At 38.9% G+C, this 23,358-nt stretch overlaps 1 protein-coding gene across 5 annotated transcripts in view; it reads right to left on the reverse strand.

Annotated features, from left to right (window-relative positions):
• Nucleotides 1-23,358, reverse strand: part of RAB27A (RAB27A, member RAS oncogene family) — an 89,211-nt gene that overhangs the window by 27,934 nt on the left and 37,919 nt on the right. For 4 of the 5 annotated variants that reach the window (XM_027840762.1, XM_027840764.1, XM_027840763.1 and 1 more), the window contains one exon: nucleotides 12,377-12,427. The exons of the other annotated variant lie outside the window; for it this stretch is intronic. The gene's annotated coding sequence lies outside the window, so the exon portion shown is untranslated. The remainder of the gene's footprint in view (nucleotides 1-12,376; nucleotides 12,428-23,358) is intronic. 5 annotated transcript variants of the gene reach the window in all.

Below are 23,358 nucleotides of genomic sequence, written 5' to 3' on the forward strand. Positions count from 1 at the left end.
GAACCAGAAGGGGAATACCTTGAAGAACATCTGAGTGATGATTCAGGGAGGCAGAAATAGATGCAATAATGCCACTGAAACATAAATACAAATATATTTGTACATGTATGTATACAAACATACATACACACATATACATATATATATGTTACAAACAACCTAGACAGAAAGAGGAAATAGATGAGAGATTTAGAAGACAGATCACAAGGCTAACATGATGCAGGGGTGAAGAACCTGCAGCCTCGAGGCCACATGTGGCCCTCAAGGTCCTCAAGTGTGGCTCTTTGACTGAGGGATGCACTTGAGGACCTCAAGGGCCATATGTGACCTCGAGGCCACAGGTTCCCCCCCCCCTCCGGATAGGGTGATGGAGATCTTCAGTTATCCAGAAAGCAACTAAAGCTCTCTCTATCAAAAGAAGAGCAACTAATAATTTCTTTGTAGAGATAATTTCATCCTTTAAAAGGTAGAGGAGGCCATAAGAGGAACTGAGCAATTTTGGACCTGATTCTGACTAATAAAAAGTAAATAGTTTCTGAAGCAAAAATAATAGGAATCTTGAGGGAAAAATGTCACAGTCTGACATAGACCCTAGATCTGGGGAGAGTCAATTTCACATAACATCCAATGGACTAATCTACAGGGAAAGTGGGCCCAGGAAAGATAGGAAATTCTCCAGAAGGAAATTCCAAAGAGAAAAAGAAAGACAATTCCAGTGGAACTGGAGGTGTTTTAAGACACTGATATGCATTCACAAGGAATTTGTGAATTAATAGACTTTTAAAAAGACTTTACTTTTAAAAGATATTGAAAAGATTAAAGAGTAGGGACATGTAATGGAAGACAAATAAAAGAATGGGGCATGATCCCATAAGAATAGTCAGGAGTGCTAAATATCAGAAAAGGGCTAAAGCTGGTAATGGATACTAAAGACAATTTAAGATTAAAAAAAAGTTTAGTGGTGGTGCTTGTTTTTTAGTACACTGAAGAAAAGATAAAGAAGATCAAAGAACGTATAAGGGCTGCTGCTAAAGATAGATGTAACGATAATGGATTATTCTGTTTTTCTGCCTCTTGTGGCAGTTTAGGTAGCATAGTGGATAGAGCACTGGGTCTGGAGTCAGGAAGACCTAAGTCCAAATCTGATTGTAGATACATACAGGATGTATGACCTTGAACAAATCATTTAATATCTCGGTGATCAAGGAAACTCTTCGAGACTGTAAGTTGGAGGGGAAAAAAATGCCCATCTGCATTGGTAGAAGAGTTTCATCTTTCAGGAATTTCCTATGCCAGTGAAATTACAGATGTAGTCCCCTCTATTCCTATAAACTTTAAGGGAAGGGAAGGCCAACATCTACCCCTTTCATAACTTTAGAAAAAGAAAAGAACTCAGGCAAGTGACTGGCTTTCTGATGTTTTTCACATGAGTTTATTTCCTGTACATGGAAGGTTGTGTCCTTGTTACCAAATATGCTGTTTGTTTTCCTTGACTAGATTCAGATATCCATGTTTGTTTTCTTCAAAATCTACCTCAATAGGCCCTCGACATTCAATTTCCATGGTGTCAGTACTGTGAGAAAAAGATTTGTGGAAGCTGTAGACAATGATCTGACAGACAGGATATCCTTTGCAAATGAAGAACATGATGTGTGAAGAATTGCTATCACATATATCCTGTTCTGTTTTTTGACCCATGCCCTAGGACAAGGGTCTTCCAACTGTTTTGTGGCAGGATTCAGGGAACAGATATGCTACCCTGCCCAATGACTCAATGGAGGAAATGCTAGAACTCTATATGCAGGAGAATATGGTGGCATCTGCATCCTTAGAAATTAAGTATCCCAATCCTTGGGGTTTAAAGGCCCAGAAATCACAAATCTGCAGTTATTTGACCACTAGATGGCAGACTCAACAACATGTTTTAGTAGCCTGTAGTCCTTTCAAGAATTTGAGACAGAGACAGAGAGAACCAAAAGAGAGAGACAGAAAGAATCAAAAAAGAAAGAGAGAGAAATCTATTGTTTCCTTAAAAGGCATATTTTATTAGAAAATCAAAGTGGCTTTATAATTAGATTTCAATTATTCAAGTATTCTCTAAACTTCAGTGCTAGAAGGGAAACTTAGCACTTAAATGAGACTGAGGATCCCAAGAGGCTAGCACGTTGCCTAGAAATTTTGTAGAGATCAATGTGAAGCCCCATGCTTGGATTTAAAAAAAAAATCACAAATACAAATACACAAGTATTCACAAATACAAAATTGGGAGTTGTGTCTAGACACCAATTAATCTAAATATCTGGAGGTTTGAGTGGCCTGGAAACTCAGTATATGTCAACAGTGATCTGATGGCCAAAAAAGTCTAATATCATTTTAGCCAACATTAAAATAAGTATAACTAGTATCCAGAATGGGGGAGGTGTACTCTGTGTGGTGTCATGGAAAGAGCACTGATTTGGAATCAGGGTCTACAATTTACTACCTGTGACTATGGGCAAGTCATTTTACTTCTCTAGATCTTAGTTTCTTCATCTATAAAATGAAAGAATTGTCCTAGATTATGACTAAGGTTTCTTCCTGCTTTAACTATTGTGATCTTGTGCCCTGGTCAGTTCACCTGCAGAGTATTGTGTTCTAAGTGCCACACTGATAAGCTGGATAGCATCTTGACCAGGAGTTCTTAATAAGGGTTCCAAGGACAGATTTCAGATGGTCCATGAACTTGGATAATATAACTCAATAAACAGCTTTCTTTTGTAATCCTATGTATTTTATTTTAAGTGTTTAAAAACATTATTCTGATTAGGGGTCCACAGGATTTGCCAGATAACCAAAGCAGTCTATGACAAAAAAAAAAAGGTTAAGAAGTCTTGATGAGACAAATAGATCATCTCATATAAGGATCAGTTGAAAAAAGACAAGATGAAGAGGAGATTGGATAGCTGTCTTCCATATTTGATGGACCTGAAGGAAGGGGCGATCCTATAGAAAAGACATTAAATGCATTTTGTTTGGCCGTACAGAGTGAAGCTAAGTGAAGACTAGAAGATCTTCCCCACAACCAGAGCTATCTAAAAGTAGATTGGGCTGACTCAGCAGGGTCTAAGTTCTCCCTTTCCAAAGATCTTTAAGTGAAGACTGGATGACCACTTGTTGGCAATGTTTTAGAGGCAGATTTTTGTCAGGTAGAGGTTGGCCTCTGAGGTCCAATTTTCAACTTCAATATGCTGCAAGTGAAAACTTACAAAGGAAAAAAATCTAAGGCAATGGGCCAACTCTACTAAATCTTTCACAAGTAATCTCTACCTCCTGAATTTTATAGTCTATAAAAACCACCATTCTCATAGTTGAGTTTACAATTTCCTCTACACTTAAATGTTTCAACCTTACCAATGGCCATCCAGTGTCTCTAATACAGATGTCTTATAAGACAGTCATCTTCCTGCTTACTAGAGTAAGAAGCTATCTTAATTGAGTTTCCCCCGTGTCCAATGATTGGTTTCCATTAAATTAAAACTGATGTCATGGTTGAAGAACTAACTTTTCTTATCTTAGCTATACAGTGGCTTTCCCAAATTTGAACCATGTTTTATGACCAGATTTGGACCCCTAGGAACTCCTCTTGAAATCATGAGGAGGGGCAGCTAGGTGGCGCAGTGGATAGAACACCGGCCCTGAAGTCAGGAGGACCTGAGTTCAAATCTGACCTCAGACCAAACACTTGACACTTACTAGCTAAGTGACCCTGGGCAAGTCATTTAACCCCAATTGCCTAAAAATAAAAATTAAAAAAATAAAGAAATCATGAGGAAATAGCAGAGGGTTTTCAAAAGCCCCTGGGGCTTTACTGAGGGAAGGAATAAAAGCTATTTTGGTTCTCGCAGCTTGGCTGTCTAGTCTTGAAGCACCAGGACTTCTTGGGTTGCTGTACCTCTGATGGGAAAAAAAATTACTGTTTCTTGCCTGCTCCCTAAAGGTAATAAGTCTTTAATTTAATCATACCTTTTTCTGCAACTTCCTTTGGCTAGTCAGTCCCTGGCAAGACCAAGGGAGAATTAAATTATTTGTTAGCTCTACCACTCCATTTATCCCAAAGAAAAACCAAGCACTAGCTTCTTTCCCTCCAATCTGTATGTATATTTCTCCAAATATGTATATGCATATTTCTCCAAATATCTCATAAAGGAAATATTAGGGAGAAATTGTGCTTGCAGCAAAATTAATCCCACCTCTCTCCTATTTTCAATAAGACACTTGTTTTTTATAGATGCTTTTTCCCTCTTAGATTCTCCTCCACTTAAACTGTATATTTTGTAATAGACATGCCTATTTACACATTGTATCTCCCATTAGAATGGGAGCTCCTTGAAAGCAGACTGTGTATTTCTCCTTTTTTGTATCCTCAGTGCTTCGCACAGTACCTGGCACATATTAAGTCCTTAGTTAATGCGTGTTATCTGACTAAAAATTGCATTAAAATCCCCAACTGATTCCTCTTACAGGCTGAATGTGCTCTTAGGAGGGAAAGGGTAAAGGTGAGGAGGAATTAAAAGTAGCCTAAAGAAGTAAAAAATAGTAATAAAGAAAGCAAAAATGGAAAGAGAGCACATACACATGTAACCTGGGTTCAAGCCTGGTTCATTGGCATAAGACTCTCCTTATTGGTAAAGAGGATGAAGCCTTAACACAAAATGCCTGTAAGTGGAGCTGAACTATGAGAGCTTGGGAGAAGAGATTTCTTCTTTTTTCCTGCTTCAAGAGAAGACACCTATGACTCCAGGAGAAATCCAGAAAGAGTAAGAACAGGCTCTAGAAGGCCGAGGTAAAGGGGAAGGCCTATATACCCCATCAGGTCTTTGATTTCCCACTTCCCTCCCTAGACACGTTGGAGAATTTCCACTGGGGGGCCTCATTCATTCTGTGTACTGTCTATTATACTCAAATTTTATAACTTCTCTGCTTTCTTTTGCTATCTGCTTGGATAAATGTGTTTATTCACTTTTAACTATTTGTGATGGCCTTTTGTGTGACTAGTATTCAGTGGCAAAGGGCCAAGCCTTCATATATAAGGTATACCCCTTCCTCTTTAAGGGTTAATGATGGAGGAAAGCCGCTTAAACCTAAGAATAAAATCATTTCCCTAGACTAACAATATTAAAGGAAACAGATGAATATAATTATAGTCACCTACCCCCTTTTTGAGGAAAGCAGAGCAGTCAGCCTGGGAGCCTCCTTTTCTTGCATCTAGGTCAGTTTCTAGAGATATTTATCTCTGCCTCCCCATAAGCCACAAAAAGACATACCATGTGGACATGGCCATAACCTACACATACAACACATAAATATCCTACATACAAAAAAGGTACAATTTTAAGGTTATTAAAGGGTTAATTCTAAAAGTACCTAAAAGAAGGAAATATAAAGTATACCAAAAGGTTTTGGGGGGGGGGGGGAAATCTCAGATGATATCCTTACCTATGAAAGCTGACAGAAACTATTAATAACTACCATTCCATATTCCTACTTTCTCATTTCTACAAAGCATCTATTAAAATAATCATGAGAATTAAAGACATTCTTGATGAAGGTATGAGCTAGGACTAGAGGGTATTCTACATCAGAGTACATCTTTTCACTCACACAGTTCACTCACACTCACGTAACTATATATGTGAAGAAGATAAGATCCCATTGTGGTTCCTGTGTGTTGATTACAAAAAAAACAGTAGAATAAGTAGAGCAAAATACTACCTTAAAGGCTCTCTGCCAACAAGGTATCATCCATTCATGTGCCAAAAGTAAACAAGATTCCTTGGAAAATGTAACCTCAAAAGTGACTCTGTTTGTAGACCTTCTCATTATTAAGTGAGACATAAAATAGGGAGACATATGCTTGCCAAAAATGTTTTCCACTGTCATGAAGGATGTTCAGCAAAGAGTCCAAATCAGGAAATGATTTGGTCCACCAGATGCCTGTTTTCAGATGACATTATGCTGATACCATTAAGTCTCAAAATATTGCTGAATCTCCTAAGTGAGATCTATAATCCCTCAACAGAGTTTGGCTTAATTATGCACACTGGAAAACCAAGTTGATAAAGAATGCCTATTGAACTGAATATAGCATGTAGCTGGATGGACAACCCATAGAACTAGGCAGTACATCACTCAGTTAAAATTTATTCAGTACTCGTTATATGCCAAGAATAGTGCAAAGCACCAAAAATACAAATATAAAAACAGAAAGACAGTCCCTGCTCTCAGGGGGCTTACAATCTAACAAGGGAAGACAACACACAAAAGGAAATTGAAAAGCAAAGGCTAGGGTGAGGGTGGGGAGTGACCTGGGAAGGAGGGGAAATGAAAGAAAGTGAGAGAGAGTGAGAGAGAGAGAGGGAGAGAGAGGGAGAGAGGGAGAGAGAGAGAAAGTACCAAAGCACTGCAGTCAAGTGAGAAATAAGATGTTTTGAGAGGAGCTCCGTCCTTAAATGGAGGTTTGGAGATGATGGTTCTACCCTCAATCAGAGGAACAAAGTGTGGTGATGAGGTATAGTACCAAGGCTGATGGGAACTTGTGGGATGATGAAGCTTTCCCAATAATGAGCTTCCTAGGACCTGATGAAGAAATCCAAGAATTCACAAAGTAGTGGAGCCAGATGAAAAAAGAGGCGGTACACGTAACTTGCTTGAATAGACACCAAACACACAGAATGAATTACACTCAGAATTGAAAAAGAAGAGAACAGTCTGATTTACTTTTGGGAAAATAGGAGTACTTTTAAAGTTCTCAAGTATCCCTCAAGTAAAAACTCATCTTATAATACCAATATTCTTCTACTAATGCAAGAAGGTTGAAGTCATGGAATACCACAGTCTAAAAAGAGTTGGCAGTCACCCAAAAGAAGCATATGGTAAGTATGAGCCCCATAATCTAGTGCCAACCTAGTAACACAAATGTTATCAGAAAGCTGCATGACTGGACAACGAAATGGATCAGACTGAGGGCAAACATGAAGGATAACTCATAGATAGCTCAGGTGCTCAACTGATAGCCACCCAATTTCAAGAGAACTAGGGGAAGCTTCCCAGGATGCTGGGTGGAACCCAGTAGAAGATTCAGAACTGATAAGAATCACAAAGGATGAGAAAAGGGGGATGGATTGAGTCTGCCTCATCAGAGAGAATATTCACATCAGTGAGATCATGAGTCTGTCAAAGTATTTTAAACAGGTCAAGCCCTTTGTGAACAATTCAATTATATTTTATAGAACAACTTTTTTAAAGCAAACACAAATTGTTATGCAAACTACTCAATATGCTTTACATGTTCCACAATTTAAAAAGGAAGAAATATATTCATGAATATAATTTTTTCCCACAGAAAAATGGGTTAATTTTTTCTTGGGGAAAAAAACTGAAAAATTTGGGCCTGTGGTTTTTTTGTTGTGTATTTTTTAAGACAGAAGGTTAAAATGTTTAAGATAAGCTGTTGTTCCAGGAAAACAATTTATACAATACCAAAAATGTAAATGGAAAGAATAAAATAAAAATAGAATGTTAATAAGAAAAGAAAGTATTAATTAGTGTTTTAAAGTTAGCAAAGCACTTTACAAATATTATCTCATTTTATCTTCACAACAACCCTGGAAGGAAGGTAGGTAGATGCTATAACTATTCTACTTTACAAATGAAGAAACTGAGAGAGAAAAAAGTTAAATGACTTGCCCAGAGTCTCCCAGTTTGTATCTGAAGCCAAATTTGAATCCAAGTCTTCTTGACTCCAGGTCCAGTGCTCCATCCTCTGCACCACCTAGCTGCTTGGTGAATAACAATAATGACCAAAATTGGCCCTAGAAAAGAGTAGTGGTGTGAGACTATGAATATGAAGCATTTACCATTTTATACTTTCAGATGTGAATGATGCATTGGTTGGTTTTGATGAACTTTTTTCTCCCTTTTAAAATCTTTGTTCTGAGGGATGACTCTCTGGATAAGGATGGAGAGAAAAAATAGTTTTGGAAAATTCATCTGATACAAAAACAAAAGGCATTTATAGAAAAGAGTCTCAATACTAGATCTCTCAGTTACTTTGTCTGTAGACAAAAAGACAGGCTCCTGAAGATCAGGGGAGAAACAGCCAAGTTCTGAAAGTTCAATACTAGAAAGTACATAATAAAAGGGATTTTTTTCCTTACTAAAACTGTAACATCATGTACCCAGATGGTTCCTTAGCAAGTCTCTTTTGAAGTGAGAATATGTGAAAGGAAGAATCACCAAAGCACTATTATCATTCTTGACAGACCTAGCACATGAAAGCACAAATGTGCTGGAGGAATCCCACTATGCCAGAAATTCAACTAGTATTTTGTCGAAGCACTGAAACAGGAGAGAACACTCTGCCATCCTAGGAGTAGATCCACTGGAAAATATAGAAAGTCCTACAAAGGGTGAGGAGGCCACAGTCCCCCAGCCGCACCCCAAAGCCTACTGTGCCTTGTTAGTTGACTAAAAATACTCATGACATGAAAGCAAGTGGTAGATCAGAGTGAATAAAGAGCTAGACATTACTATGATGAGGTGAGCATCCCATGGCCTCAAGCTGATTTTTGGTAACACAACATTGGACTCTTCAAAATACAATGCTAGAGAACACTGGGTATACTATCCCATGGAGGTCTGAGACAGAAGAAAAAGTCCCAGACATGCCAAAATATTTATAATAGCACTTTTTCTGGCAACAAAACTGGGAACAAAGTGGGTATCCATTGATTAGAGGAAAGTTGGAACAAACTGTGATACATTAATATAGTGGAAAATTATTACATATTAATAAACACACACGAAGAATTCAGAAAACCTTGAGAAGTCTCATATTAACTGAATAATGAAATAAGCAGAACTAAGACAACAAATACCCAATGGTCACAATAATACAAATATTGTCGAGGATTAAAAACACTTAAAGTCCTCGGACTTCAGATCAGTGTGAAGACCAATCTTGATTCCAGAGAATCCATAATGAAACCTACATCCTTTTCCTTAGTAGGAAGTCTACTGGTACAAAATGAATCATAAATTATATATAAAGTTTGCAAAGCACTTTTACATATTTGTTTTACATAATTGAACTTTGTTACAAAGGAACCATCTCTTAGAGGGATATTAAGAAGTAAACATAATGTTATTTTTTAAACATCAATAAAAAAAGAACTAAAAGAGCTAAAACATGTAAAAATTGAACACTATCATTGCTGTCTTCTGAGAAAATGTAAAGAATTTAACAACAACAAAAAAAAAACTCTACCAGGAAACCAAATGCGATAAAGGAAAGGACAATGTCCTTTGAGAATCTACAGAAAAATAAAGATGTTCTTATACTGGAAAAGGATGTCTTCTTTTACAAAACTCCCTGAAGATTCTAAATTCATTTTCTCAGCAATCACTGTTTCTTAATCAGTGAACTTCAGTCAGACATTCTTTACCCAATGGCGCAGATAAAATCAACTATTTTTGAAAAACTAAGTATATCGCCACCTATAATTACAAGGAAAAGTAAAGTGAAGACTTGATAAAGAAATAGGAAGAATGGGGTCAGTGCTATATTGGATAACAGTAATAACCAGGCAGGGAACAAGCAAGTCTTCAACAAGTCAGCTCTTTCCTGTTACAAAGCCATTTGGAATCAACTCTGTTCCTTGAAGTAAGGCATGCAAAAGAGAGGCACAGAGAAGGACCCAAACTAACACTGAACCATGATGTCCCAGGGTTTATATAAACACCCAGTTTTAGCACTAATTACCTATGTGTCAGTTTTTCTAAGCCTTGATTTTTCTCATCTGTAAAATAGGAAATATCTACACTATTTACTGGTAATGGATTTTTATGTTGTTCAAATTGATTTACAGAATCACAGGGCCTTAGAATTGGAAGGGATCTCATAGGTCAAGTTGACCAGGGGTAGGGAACCGGTAGCCTCGAGGCCACATATGGCCTTCTAGGTCCTTAGGTGCGGCCTTTTGACTGAGTCCAAGTTTTACAGAATAAATTATTTTTATTAAGGGAATTTGTTCTGTGAAGTTTGGATTCAGTCAAAGGGTCACACTTGAAGACCTAGAGGGCCACACATGGTCTCAGGGCCGCAGGTTCCCCACCCCTCTAACCCATATTCAATTAGTATCACCTCAACAGTATCCTGGACTAGTTGTAAACCAGCCTGTGCTCAAAGCTCACCAATGAAGAAGAGTCTTTCTGCCTTCAAAGGCAGTCCAATCTACTTTTCTTTTCTTTCTATCTTTCTGTTTTGTTTTTTTTTTTTTGGTGGCAATCAGGGTTAAGTGACTTGCCCAGGGCCACACTACTAATGAGTATCTGCGACCAGATTTGAGTTCAAGCCCTCCTGACTCCAGGCCTGGTGCTCTCTCCATCTAGCTACCACTGTCTACTTTTCAATAGGGCTGATACAGAATTTTTTTCCCTTGTTTCAAACCTAAAATAGCCTCTTCGCAACTTCCACCCAGTCTTCCTGCTTCTGTTCTAAATGACCAAACAGATCCTGTCTAATCTATCTTTCAAGAGCCCTTCAAATACTTGAAGGTAGATATCATGTTTCCCTGCCCCCCCCCTTATTAAGTATTCTCTTCTAGGCTGAACACCTCTAGTTCTTTCATCTGATTCTCACAAAGCATGAATCCAAGGCCCTTTAATCATCCTGGTTGGCCTTCTCTAGGTATTTTACAGCTTATCAATGTCACTCCTAAAATACAGTTGCCAGAGTGGTACAAAATAATCCAGATGTGGTCTGAATAGGGCAGACCTCCCGGGTCCTGAACATAATGCTTTTCTTTTCTTTTTTTTAAATTTTGGAGGTAATGGGGGTTAAGTGACTTGCTCAGGGTCACACAACTAGCTAGTAAGTATCTGAGGCCAGATTTGAACTCAGGTCAACCTGACTCCAGGGCCAGTGCTCTATCCACTGAACCACCTAGCTGCCCCCACACAATGTTTTTCTTAATGCATCCTAAGATCCCATAGTCTTTCTTAGTGGCCATATCACATTGTTGACTCATATTGAACTAATAATAATAACACTTACATGGTGCTTTAAGGTTTGTGATGTACTTTGCATGTGTTAGATAATAATAATAGTAATAGTAGCATTTATATAGTGCCTATTGTATATTAAGCACTGTGCTAAGCACTTTACAAATGTTTTCTCATTTGCTCCTCACAACAACCCTGGGAGGGAGGTGCTATTACTATCACCATTTGACAGTTTAGGAAACTGATACAATCAAAGGTTAAGTGAACTTGCCCTAGGACACATACGACAGTAAGTGTCTGAGTCGTATTTGAACTCAGTTCTTTCTGACTCCAGGTCCAGCACTCTATCCAATGAGCCAGTGTTCCAAAACCCAAATCTTTTTCAAATGAAATGCTATTTAGCCATGCCTTCCCTATCTTTTACTTGTGCAGGTGATTTTTTTAATCCAGCTGTATGACTTTACAGTTATCCCCCTTAAAATTTAGATTAAATTTGACCACATATCTAGCCTATGAAGATTTTTTTTTAATATTGATTCTCTTTTATAGTGTTAGCCATCCCATCAAACTTTATGTCTTTTGCAAATATGGTAAGCATGTCAATTCTGCCTTTATCCAAATAACTGATTAAAATATTAAGCCACATGGATAGAGCACTGGCCCTGGAGTCAGGAGGACATGAGCTCAAATCCAGCCTCAGACACTTGACACTTACTAGCTGTGTGACCCTGGGCAAGTCACTTAACTCCACTGCCTAGCCAAAAAAAATTTTAAACCACAAAGAGCCCTAGATCACTTCATGAAAGACCTTCTTCTAAACTGACCTCAACTATTAATGACAATTCTTCGGTTCCAGATGTTCAGCTACTTCCAAATCCTTGTAATTACACTATCAGCTTGACCACCTTTCTCAATGTTTTCCACAAGAAAAGCATTTTTAAATGCTTTACCCAGTTTTAGATAAATTATATCTATGGCATTCCCTTGATCAACCCGCAGAATTCTAACTACAGTGCTGTGACTGGGACTTTGCCCTTAGGGCACTAAAATTTTGAGAGTGCTTCCAGCACTCCAGTGCTCTCCAGCACCTTCGGCAGTTAAAAGTAATTAAATCTCCCTTTCCTCTCTACTCCACCCATACCAGAAATGAAATCAACCCCCTTCCCTCCACCACCATCACCACCAATGGTTTCTTTTTGTTCCAGAGTTTCTGGAACATAGGTCGTTGCTCCTCTCCCCACAATTTTGGTCATGCAAAGTTGGTTCAGGACATATTTTGTAATGCTTACCCAGGGTGTATGTGTATGGGGAGAAATGGAGAGATTGTGAAACTTACCCCAGGTGCAAAAGAATGCTTGATATGGTTCCTTTTACCCGTTTAATAACTCTGCCAAGATAAAGAAAATAAGATCAGTTAGCTATGACCTACCCTTGATGAAGCCATATGGCTCTGCGATCAAGGCTTTCTTGCTAGATGATCTCTAGTCAGAGAATGTTGCATCTAGAATTTTGCAGGTAGTGACACAGATGGCCCAGGCTACAGACTATTTGTGAAAATGAAATCTCTCAACAAGAGCTGCCTGCTAATGGAGAATGGCAAAAGCATTGTCACTAATCCCACCATTTCTTCCAAATGACAGTCTCAGGTGGAACAGGGGTAATGAATGACCTCACTATGGCAACTGTCTGGGCACAGACTGGTAGGGTGCCTAGCCCACTTCTCTTTCATCCAGGATATGAAGAAAGTTTCTCTGTGTCCCAATAAGGAAGCTTAGTAATGTCTAACACTTTAATATACCCTCACGTGGCATTCATCCTAGGTCCATTCCAGGGGTTGTTACCCTCTTTTGTATCAGGGACCCATTTGGCAATCTAGTGAAGCCCTTCTCAGAATAATGTTATTAAATGTATAAAAATAAAATACACAGACTTACAAAAGAAACAAATTATATTTTCTAAAAAGGTTTCATAAAAACTGTTTAAATAGATTCACAGACTCTAGGTTAAGAATCCCTAGTCTATTCAATTGGTCTGTGCATCCAGTTTCTAGAAGTGATAGCTACTTGCTAGTACCCAGCATCAAAACAAAATGAAACAAAAACAAACATCCTATCCTTGTCTCTAGAAATGAGTCAAGTGTCAGGTAGCTGTAGAAAAAGGCAAGAAACAACCAGGCCTTCATTTCAACTCAGCAAACACTGTGTGCCAAGCACTGTGCCAGGTGCTAGAACTACAGAGATAGAAGAGTCAGCCTAGACCCTCGAGGAACTTAACATTGTACTCTTATACGACTTGTACAAAAGATAGATTTTAAAAATCAATACAAAGTACTTTCTGGGATTTCGCTGGCACTAACTCTAGGGGAAGTCAGGAAAGGTTTTTTGTAGGAGGAGGCATGCATGTGGGTCTGAGGAGGGCTACACAATCTTATCATTACCTTTCAATACGCAGGAGAAAAGGCATTTAATGTTTTGTCCTAAAGCCTTGTAGGAAACACAGATCCCTTACATAGAAGATGATAAAATTGGAAGCAAGTGAGAAACAAAAAGAATCAAAGACTTTGTAGCACAAGGCCATAACAATATCCCGTGGTGTAGGAAGAATATTCTTGGCAGAATCCCAGGCTGAAATACTGGACCGAACTCCTGAAGGTTTTGTGGAACACTTTGAAAGCACCTTTCTAATAATAGGTCCATAGATTTTTGAGTTAGAAACATTCTCAGAAGCCATCAAGTCCAATACCTTCATTAGTTGAGGGAAATGAGGCCCAGGAAAATTAAGCAATTTTCTAAAGGACATGAAGGCATTAAGCAGAGGACCCAAATTTGAATCCAGATCCTTGGACTAAATCCATTACTCTATCCACTGAGCAATACTGCCTTCCCCATGTCCTCAGAGTACAGTTTATCTTACAAAGAGAAAAATGCAATATGAAGACTGTCATCACTGCCATTTCTACCTTGGAATCTTAAATACAAGCAACTGAATGTGTTGTGCGTTTCATTACACGTAGGCCACGGAGTGGTATGGCTCAGCATCAGAGGTTGTTAGGTTTTTGAGTTTCTGTAGATAAGCATGGTGAATTCAATTCAATCAACAATTATCAATTACCTTCTGTAGGCTAGGTACTAGATATACAAAACAAAATCCTGAAGCAGCTTACATTCTGTTGGGGGGTGGGGAGTGGTATAGCATACACACAGATAATTAATATAAACAAAATAATAATAATAACTAACATTTATAGAGCATTTACTATATGCCAGGCACTGTACTAAGTGCTTTCCAATTATTATCTCATTTGATCCTCACAACAACCCTGAGAGGGAGATGCTATTAATTATTGCCATTTTACAGATGAGGAACCTAAAACAAACAGAAGTTATACATCTAGTAAGTGTCTGTGGTCAGAGTTGACCTCAGACCTTCCTGACTCCAAGCCCAGTGCTTTAGCCACTGTGCTACCTCAGGATAAATATAAGGCCAGAGCCCCTTTATGATGCTACCAGTACTTACTGGTATGGGTGGTTCCATTGCCGGGGAGACTTGGTCAGAAATTAATGACACAGAATGAATTTAGTCTGGGGGTAGTTTTATATCCATGAAGGACTATCATTTTAGACCACCCTAGCTCAGGCTCTCATCAGGATCCTAATGGGTCTCACTGTATACAGCCTCTTCCCTCCCAAACTATCCTCCACTGTCATAAGATTGCCATTTTTACAGCACAGGTCAGCATATGTCACTCCCTTCTCCCAACAAGTATAGCTCCCTCCCCCAAAGTCTTGTGGGAGATGTGGTAAAAAGTTCTATCCTACCCTGAGGTCTGTCCCCAAACTCTGTGAGGGACTCAATGTGAAAGGCATTGCTCTGTGTTTAGAAATACACCAAAAAACCAGACATGAGTGGACAGAGAAGCTTACTTCCGTTCAGGCAAGGCTATGTTATGCCCAGTTAGGATCACTGGCATAAAACCCACTTCTCTGGGATGGGGAGTTGGAAGTAAACTCAGTATATTTCAAATAGTAACTCTCAGCTGGATCTGAAATACAGTTTCATCATCATTTATGGTCCCTCTGCTATACGTCTCTCCCCTCCTCAATCCATCCTACGCTCAGCTGTCAAGGTAATGCTTCAGAAGCATAGGTCTGACCATGTCACCATCTTAATCAAGAAATTCCAATGACTCCGTCTTATCTCCAGAATCAAATATAGGATAAATTATTGATAATCTCAGCATGGGTGGTGGTGGTGAGGAATCAGGAAAGGCATCTTGCAGAAGGTGGGATTTTAGTAGAGACTTGAAGGAATCCAGGAAAGCCAGAAGGCAGAGAAGAGGAAACAGAAAATTTCAGGCGTGGGAGATAGCCAGTGAAAATGCTCAGCCTTGAGAGATGGAGTATCTTGTTCAAGGAACAGCACGGAGATCAGTGTCACTAAATTGTAGAATATTTGGAGGGAAATATGGTATAAGAAGACTGGAAAGGCAAGAAGGAGCCAAATTATAAAGGGCTTTAAACACCAAACAGAGGATTTTATATATATCAAACAGAGGTACTAGAATTGATTGAATAGGGGGCTGACATTGTCAGACATGCACTTTAGGAAGACCGATTTGACAGCTGAGTACAGAATGGACTGGAGAGGGGAGAGGCTGGTGGTAAGAAATCAACTAGCAGGCTACTGCAATAATCCAGGTGGGAGGTACAGAGGATCTGCAACAAGCTAATAGCAGTGTCAGAGGAGGGAGCTTATGCTCAGAGCTATGATGAAGAGGGAACCCACAGGACTGGAAAACAAATTGGTTACGAATAGTAAGTTCCAAAAAAAGGCTATGGATTTTGTTGTAGTTGTTCAATCATGTACAACTCTTCGTGACCCCATTTGGCCAAGATAGTGATTCGCCACTTCCTTCTCCAGTTCACTTTACAGATGGAGAAACTGAGGTAAATAGAGTGAAGTGACTTGCCCAGGGCCATACAGTTAGTAAGCATCTGAGGCCAGATTTGAACTCAGGAAGATGTATCTTTCCGACTCTAGGCCCAGTACCCTTTCCACTGTACCACCTGGCTGCTCTGCTTCATTTAGCTATTCCTTATTGCTCCATAACAATAGGAATGTCCCAGGGTAACTTCCTGCATGCTGTTCAAGGCATCATTATCTCCCTCTTCTATTTCTGTGCCCTACCCCCTACCCCCAGCTCAGGGTCCCATTCTCCCTGTCCTGTTATTCTATTTAGTTTTCAGGACCTGTGAGGTTGGCAAGGTGCTGCCAGAGGCTGCTCATAAAATAAGAACTGATTAAGCAAAGTTCCATGGGGCAAACACATCCACTGAGTTTGAGGTTATTTTTTCCTTTTCCCCTCCTCTTATTTTTTTTCTCTCAAAATTAATAGTCTGTTTAATATTTGTATGGCATTGTATTCAGAAAACATGACACAAGAAAATGGTGGCTCTCTTGGAATCCCAAGGGGAATGGGTCATAATACAGCGCTAAAAGCCTCCCAGGGAAAGATCTCAAGCCCTTTCCCAGGACAGGCTCTTCCCCTCTGACATGAGGCTGATGCTGCTGAAATGCAATGAAAGCACTTGTTTTCTAGTGCTGGTGTTTCTTGACTACCGTGCAGATGAGCCATCTATCGAGTCATGTGATTTTTTTTTAAATAGGAAGAGTCTGTTAGTGATGAGCAAATATTTTTGGCAATAAATAGCACATACTGTTCTGTTCTAAATTCTTCAAGCATCACTCTGCCCTGACCCAACCCAGCTAGTTCTGTTTTCTTGTCCTGTTTGTTTGTTTGTTTGTTTCTTAGACAACTAGGTAATAAGGTGGCTAGAAGGCAGGGCTTAGAGTGAGGAAGGCCTCAGTTTGAATTGTACCGTGGACACTTTCTAGCTGTGTGCTCCTAGATAAGACATTTAACATCTCTGTGCTTGTTTCCTCATATGTAAAATGGGGATAATAATAGCACCTACTACACAGGTTTGTTGTGCAAATGAAGGAGAAGTAAATGAAATCATATACATAAAGCAGTCTGCAAACCCTAAAGCACTGTATCAATTATACCTATTTTTAAATTCCTAAGAAAAAGGTAACATGTCTTGCCCAGATTCTTGCCTTTATTCCTGTCCAGACTACACAATTGACTCTTCCAGAATTTCTCTCCCATGACCCAGAATCCTTCATCCTGAAGCCTCAGGCCAGCCCTGGTATTCACAGATTGGTGGTTCCTCTCAAAACCTCCATTTTAAGGAGAGTGCCCAGGCCAACCATGTCTTCTTTCCTGTGCAAGCTGCATTCCTCAATCTCCTGGAATTTCTCTATACTGTTCACACTTTGCCCATCCCTTCTTCTCTTTCTCACCTCATCCCCTTTTCAGCTTCTTTTTATATGTTGTCTTCCCCCATTAGAATGCAAGCTCCCTGAAGGCAAGGACTCTCTTTCTGTTTGTATTTATATCTGATGTAATAAACATTTATTAAGTGACTACATCATGCCAGGCACTGTCCTATGTGCAGAGGATATAGTTGATAAAAAGATGGTCAGTCTGTGCCCTCAAGGAGCTTACACTCTAAACAGGGAGACAGCACACAAAAAGAGGCAGGAAAGGAGATAGAACAGTACTCCGGGGGCCAGGCGGAGGAGGGAACCTCTTGTTGAAACCAGGCAGGGCAGCAGAGGCAAAGTGGAGTGGACACTCCCAGCACGTAGCACAGTAAATCGCATTTAAATAAATACTTAATAAATGCATGTCTTGATTAAACAGAGTAGAAAAAACATGTTAATCTTTTCTTGAAGATTCAGTATCATCATGAACATTGGTTATTATGGAGGTAGTGTGGTATGTTGGAAAGAGTGTTGGGTTTGGGGTCAGAGAACCTGGGTTTGGATCCCAGTTGTGCTACTCAGTAAACAGCACTAAATCTATGATCCTGTAATTTGTGTGACCTTGGACAAATCGTTTTAACCTCTGCGGTCCTCACCTGTAAATTGTTAGGCAAGAAGAGAAGGAAGAGGGTGGACTAGATGGCCTAGGTCCCTTCCAGGTCTAAATTGATGACCCTATAACATGCTAAGGATAGAAAATGCTATGCAATGAATACTGCTCCCAGACTGATGAACTATATACTGGTTGGCACACTTTCAGTGAGGCACAGATGCCTTCGTGGGCTATCGAGCTGCAAGACTAATGGTTATTTGTGCCCTTCTCACCCCCACCTAGGGCAGTTAGGGGATGCAGTAGACAGAGCACTGGGCCTGGAGTCAGAAAGACCTGTGTTCGAATCTAGCCACAGACACTTACTAGCTGTGTGACCCTGAGCAAGTCACTTAACTCTGTTTGCCTGTTTCCTCATCTGCCAAAGGAGCTGGAGAAGGAAACGGCAAATCACTCCAGTATCTTTGCCAAGAATACCCCAAATGGGGTCACATAGAGTCAGACATAACTGAAAAATGACGGAATAGCAACAACCTACCTATTTCTAAACACAGGGCAATGAACTATGCCTTCAAAATCCCAGCACTGAGGCTCAGCTGGATGCCAGTGTTGTTCCATCCTCCCTCTCTCCATCACTGATTGTCACCATCCACAGTGTCCTGCTCTCTGCTATTCTTGCCTCTCCCCAACCCCCCACCCAGTTTCTCAGCAAGGCTGCCAATGCTGATCTCCACCACTGTCCTCTTTTCTTCCTCTCTATTTTTTACCTTCTTGTCTCAGGCATCTCTTGTCGCTTCTTTCACACTCACTTTGAAGCTTTGGTGCTAAACAAGGGACTCTGATTGAGGCTCTCATCCAAAGCACGTCCCTTCTGCAAACTAATCGATCACAGCTCAAAGGAAGAATTGATCTTTTAGTCTTTGCCCATCATGGCTACGTTCATTAAAAGGGCTGCTTCTTCACAGCCAAAGAAGCTTTGAGATTTTTGAAGGTTTTTTTCATTTCCAAATCTAGAGTCATTCTAGGAGCTTGACGATTAATGTATGATCGGCTAAGTACTTACATCATTTTTCTTGTTCTACTGGAATCCAACCATTTCTTCTTTTCAAGTTTTTGCTTTCATAACCTGACAAAAATTGGTAAGGCCAGATTCCTTCAAGTTTCTTGTAGTTGTACTGATAATAAACATTTAAAACAATTAAATGTTTAGTTTTTACAAATTGCTAAGATTTGAAAGGGAAACTAGGTGCTGTAGTGGATAGACCATTGGGCTGAGAATTTGGAAGTCTCGTCTTCATGAGTTCAAATTCACCTCAGACACTTACTAGCTATCTAACCCTGGGCAAGTCATTTAACCCTGTTTGCCTCAATTTCCTCATCAGTAAAATGAGCTGGAGAAGGAAATGGCAAACCAGAATCTCTGCCAAGAAAACTCTCAAAAATGGGTCATGAAGAGCTGGACATGACTGGAACAACTGAATAACAACAACAAAGATTGTTAAAAAAAAGGGGGGGGGAGTTTTAAATTTGACATAACAATGATTCATGTGCTAATCAACTTATACGTAATTATGTTCCGAAAGTAAAACTTTCCAGTTAAAATGGCAATTTTAAAAGATAATTACTGCACAAATTTCAACCCTCCCCCTCCAAAAAATCATTTCTTCTGCATACAAACAGATGTGAAGGGAATTTTCCTCCAGGGTTTCAAAATTCCAGAAGATTTTCATCTCTACCAATAATACACAATTTCTACTTTGCCCTGAGTAAATCCCCAGGCATAGAATTAGAGAACATTAGAATTAAAAAGGCCCTGGGAGTACTAATGATGATAAAGCCTATATTCTTAATAATAATATAAAATTCAAACAGAATGCTCAGGTAAAATATATGGAAAATTGAGGGTAGAAGGAGAAACTTTTTAAAAATATGTTTAAATATCAAAAAGGCCTCTTTCCACATCTAGGGGTCCAGAAGGTAACTTTTATTATCACAGAATCTATTGCAGGCTTGACATCTGGTTTGCATGCAAATTTCTGAAAAAGATGGTATAGTCATAAAAAAAAAAAGGAAACCATGAGCCAGAGTATCTAGCCACAGGTTTGAAAGAAAAGTGGTTATAAATGTAGCAACAGTATAAAATTTCACAGGAAATTGTATATTAGAATATAAATAGTATAGCACTTCACTGGAAAATCACGAAACAGAGCCACAAAATTAGATCATCTGAAGTTATTTTAATGCCACCTAAGCTGTGGGTGGCACCTGGATTTCTGGGCTCTATATTTTTGCAACTTGATAAGAGACAGTTAACTGAGGAGAGAAAGGGGGGACAAAATTTTAGGGTCCTTGTCCAGTTCACCATGATCTATACAATACATATATATATATATATATATATATATACACACATATATATGCATGTGTGTATTTTTATATGTATTGTGAGTATATGTACACATACATTATATAATACATAAAGTATGTGTATGTAAGTGTATCCACAGGGCCATTTTGAACAGCTTCCTAAAATAATTTAAGTATAAAGAAATTCATTTCCATCATGGTTATGGGTAAGAAATATTCTGCAACAGGCCAAAGTGACATCCTTCTTTACTGCTCTAAGAAGCCTTTATTCCACCTGCTTAGTACATAGACTATTGGCTATGAGTCATCTGTTTGCATTTCCATCAACTGGGGTTTGTAGAAGGAGGTGTGCCCTGTGTATCAGGTTATATACGAGAACTGTTGACCAACACCTGGTACCAGCTAACCATCATAAAGGAACCTAATCAAATTCTCTTCCATTCTGAAATGTGTCACTCAGCTTTCACAAAAAAATATGAAAGTCTACAGAGGTTCAAGATATCCCTTTCTATGGATTAAAAAATGAGGATGGGGGTAGCTAAGTGGCACAGTGGATAGAGCTCCACCCTTGGAGTCAAGAGAACCTGATTTCAAATCTGGCCTCAGACACTTGACATTTACTAACTGTGTGACTTTGGACAAGTCACTTAACCCTGATTGCCTAGCAAAAAAACAAAAACAAAAACAAAAAAAAATGAAGCTGGCAAAAATATTTTTTTTTAATTATCGTGATCTAAACCAGTGCTTCTTAAACTTTTTCCACTAGTGATCCCTTCAGCACTTCTTAAACTGTGGGTCATGAGCCCATATGGAGTTACTAATATGTATAATAATTATATATTATTATATATAAAATATAGAGCAATGTAGATATAATTAACATCAACTATTTAAAGTTGTATAATAGCTAATAATATTAATGCTATACTCTAATTTATGTTATGAATAATGATGTTAATTAATGATAATTAATTATATTAATTGGTCAACATAAAAAAGGTAAGACTGTGGATGTCAGGTGAGTTGCATGAAGGAAGAAAGGAGAGGGAGAAAGGAAACATAAAATACTAAGTAATTGGGGATGAACAAGAATTGAAGCAAAAAATCACCAAGAAAATATAGCTTTTGTTGAATCATGAAGCTGAATTAATGAAGCCGAATTAGGGTCATAGCATCATCAATGTAGAGCTGACTCAGAGTCCATCTCATCCAACCTGCTCATTTTACACATGAGGAAACTGAGGTCCAAGGAGGTTAAGTGACTCACCCGAGGACACACCAGTACTAAACATCAGAGGTGATATCAGAAAGCATGTCCTCTGACTCAAGAGTCAGGACTCTTTCCATTTTGCCAGAAAAGAGAGAAAAGAAAGCACTGAGTTCTAAATGGAAAGAAAGGTGAAAAGATAACATAGAGACAAAACTGGTCAGTGAAATGTTGCAGGACTGTCATACTCCATTGGTTGTGTGAAACAGTGTTGGTTGGCTTTCTGAAACTGTCTTCTTTCTTTAACTTTTTAATTCTTTATTACAAGTGATGATTTGAGAAGTAGGCAAGGAGGGAAGGATCAAAAGACCTTTGATCTAGGGCTGGAAGGGACCTGAGACGTCACCAACTTTGACCCCTTTGTTGAACACGTGAGGAAACTGAAGCCAGAGGGATTAAAAATTAAGTGACTTGGCTAAGGTCACGCAGGTGGTAAGTGTAGATCTAGAATTTGAACTCGGTTCTATCATAGGTTCAACACTCTTTCCACTGCATCATTCAGGGGAGAAAAAAAGTAATGTAAAATCAAGAGATTGTATGTCATATTATATTATCTATTCTATTATATTGAATCAGATTGTATCCTATTATATTATAAAATATTATTTTTGAATAAATTAAATAACGGAGGGAAAGAAGTGCCAAAGAGTTGAAGGAAACAAGCCAACTAAAGATGAAACTGAAGTCCTAAGAGAAGGACTGGAAAATCCGATGGAGAAATCTAACAGCTTCTGACAAGTGAACAAGGTGGAAATTGAGAATCAACTTGGAAGGGGAAAAAAGGGCATTCCAAAGAGGCTTTGAAGAACTAAAATTAAATCCTATCAATAAAAAAGGCCTCAACCAAGTTGGATATTTTCATATGAACAGTAGAAAAATGCAGAAGTCTGGAGAGGCAGAGTGAAACAGTGTCACTAGCTCCAAAGTGAGAGACCTGGTTTCGAATCTCACCTCTGGTGCTTATAGCCTGTATGACCTTAGTCAAGTGACTTAAGCTCCCTGAGCCTCAGTTTCCTCATCTGCAAAATAGGGCATTCAATGAGATGTTCTGTAAGACCCCTTCAGCCATACACATATACATACACATACACATATCTAATTCTTCATGACCTCGTTTAGGGTTTTCTTGGCAAAGATACTACAATGCTTTGCCATTTCCTTCTTCAGCTCATTTTACAGGTGAGGAAACTGAGGCAAACAGGGTTAAGTGACTTACCCAGGGTCACACAGCTATTAAGTGACTGAGGCATTGCCATGCATACATATTATAAATGTATAAAAGTTGAGAGATGAAAAACCAGGTATGAAACAAGGCTGAACATGAAGAGAGAAATGTATTGGACTAAAAAAGGCCAAGGAAAGGAGCCATCCAAGAGTGGAATCTTTGTTTAACACATAGAACAGGGGCTGTTTAAGAGATGCCATGTTAAATCTGAATTGGAAGATTGATGATCATGAACATGAATTGGGAGAAAGGCCAACATCCACTCTCAAGGACATATGCTCCTCAAATGAAAGGAATGAGGGAAAAGTCATTTAAGGATATGGCACCTTTCCCATATCCAATAAAAAGGGTGGTGTCAGGAAGAGATTTCAATTACATTTCAGGAAAGGGGGATCAGGTCAGAAGCCAACAGGAAGCCAAGTATTTAGAATTCATCTTTAGGAACATAAGATATGAGACACTTTAATACATATTCTGACAACCTGGAATATACTCACTTTAAAAAAAAAATCAATGATTCTT

The sequence above is a fragment of the Vombatus ursinus genome, unplaced genomic scaffold (genome assembly GCF_900497805.2).
Source record: "Vombatus ursinus unplaced genomic scaffold, bare-nosed wombat genome assembly UNPS02014848.1, whole genome shotgun sequence".
Classification (NCBI taxonomy): domain Eukaryota; kingdom Metazoa; phylum Chordata; class Mammalia; order Diprotodontia; family Vombatidae; genus Vombatus; species Vombatus ursinus.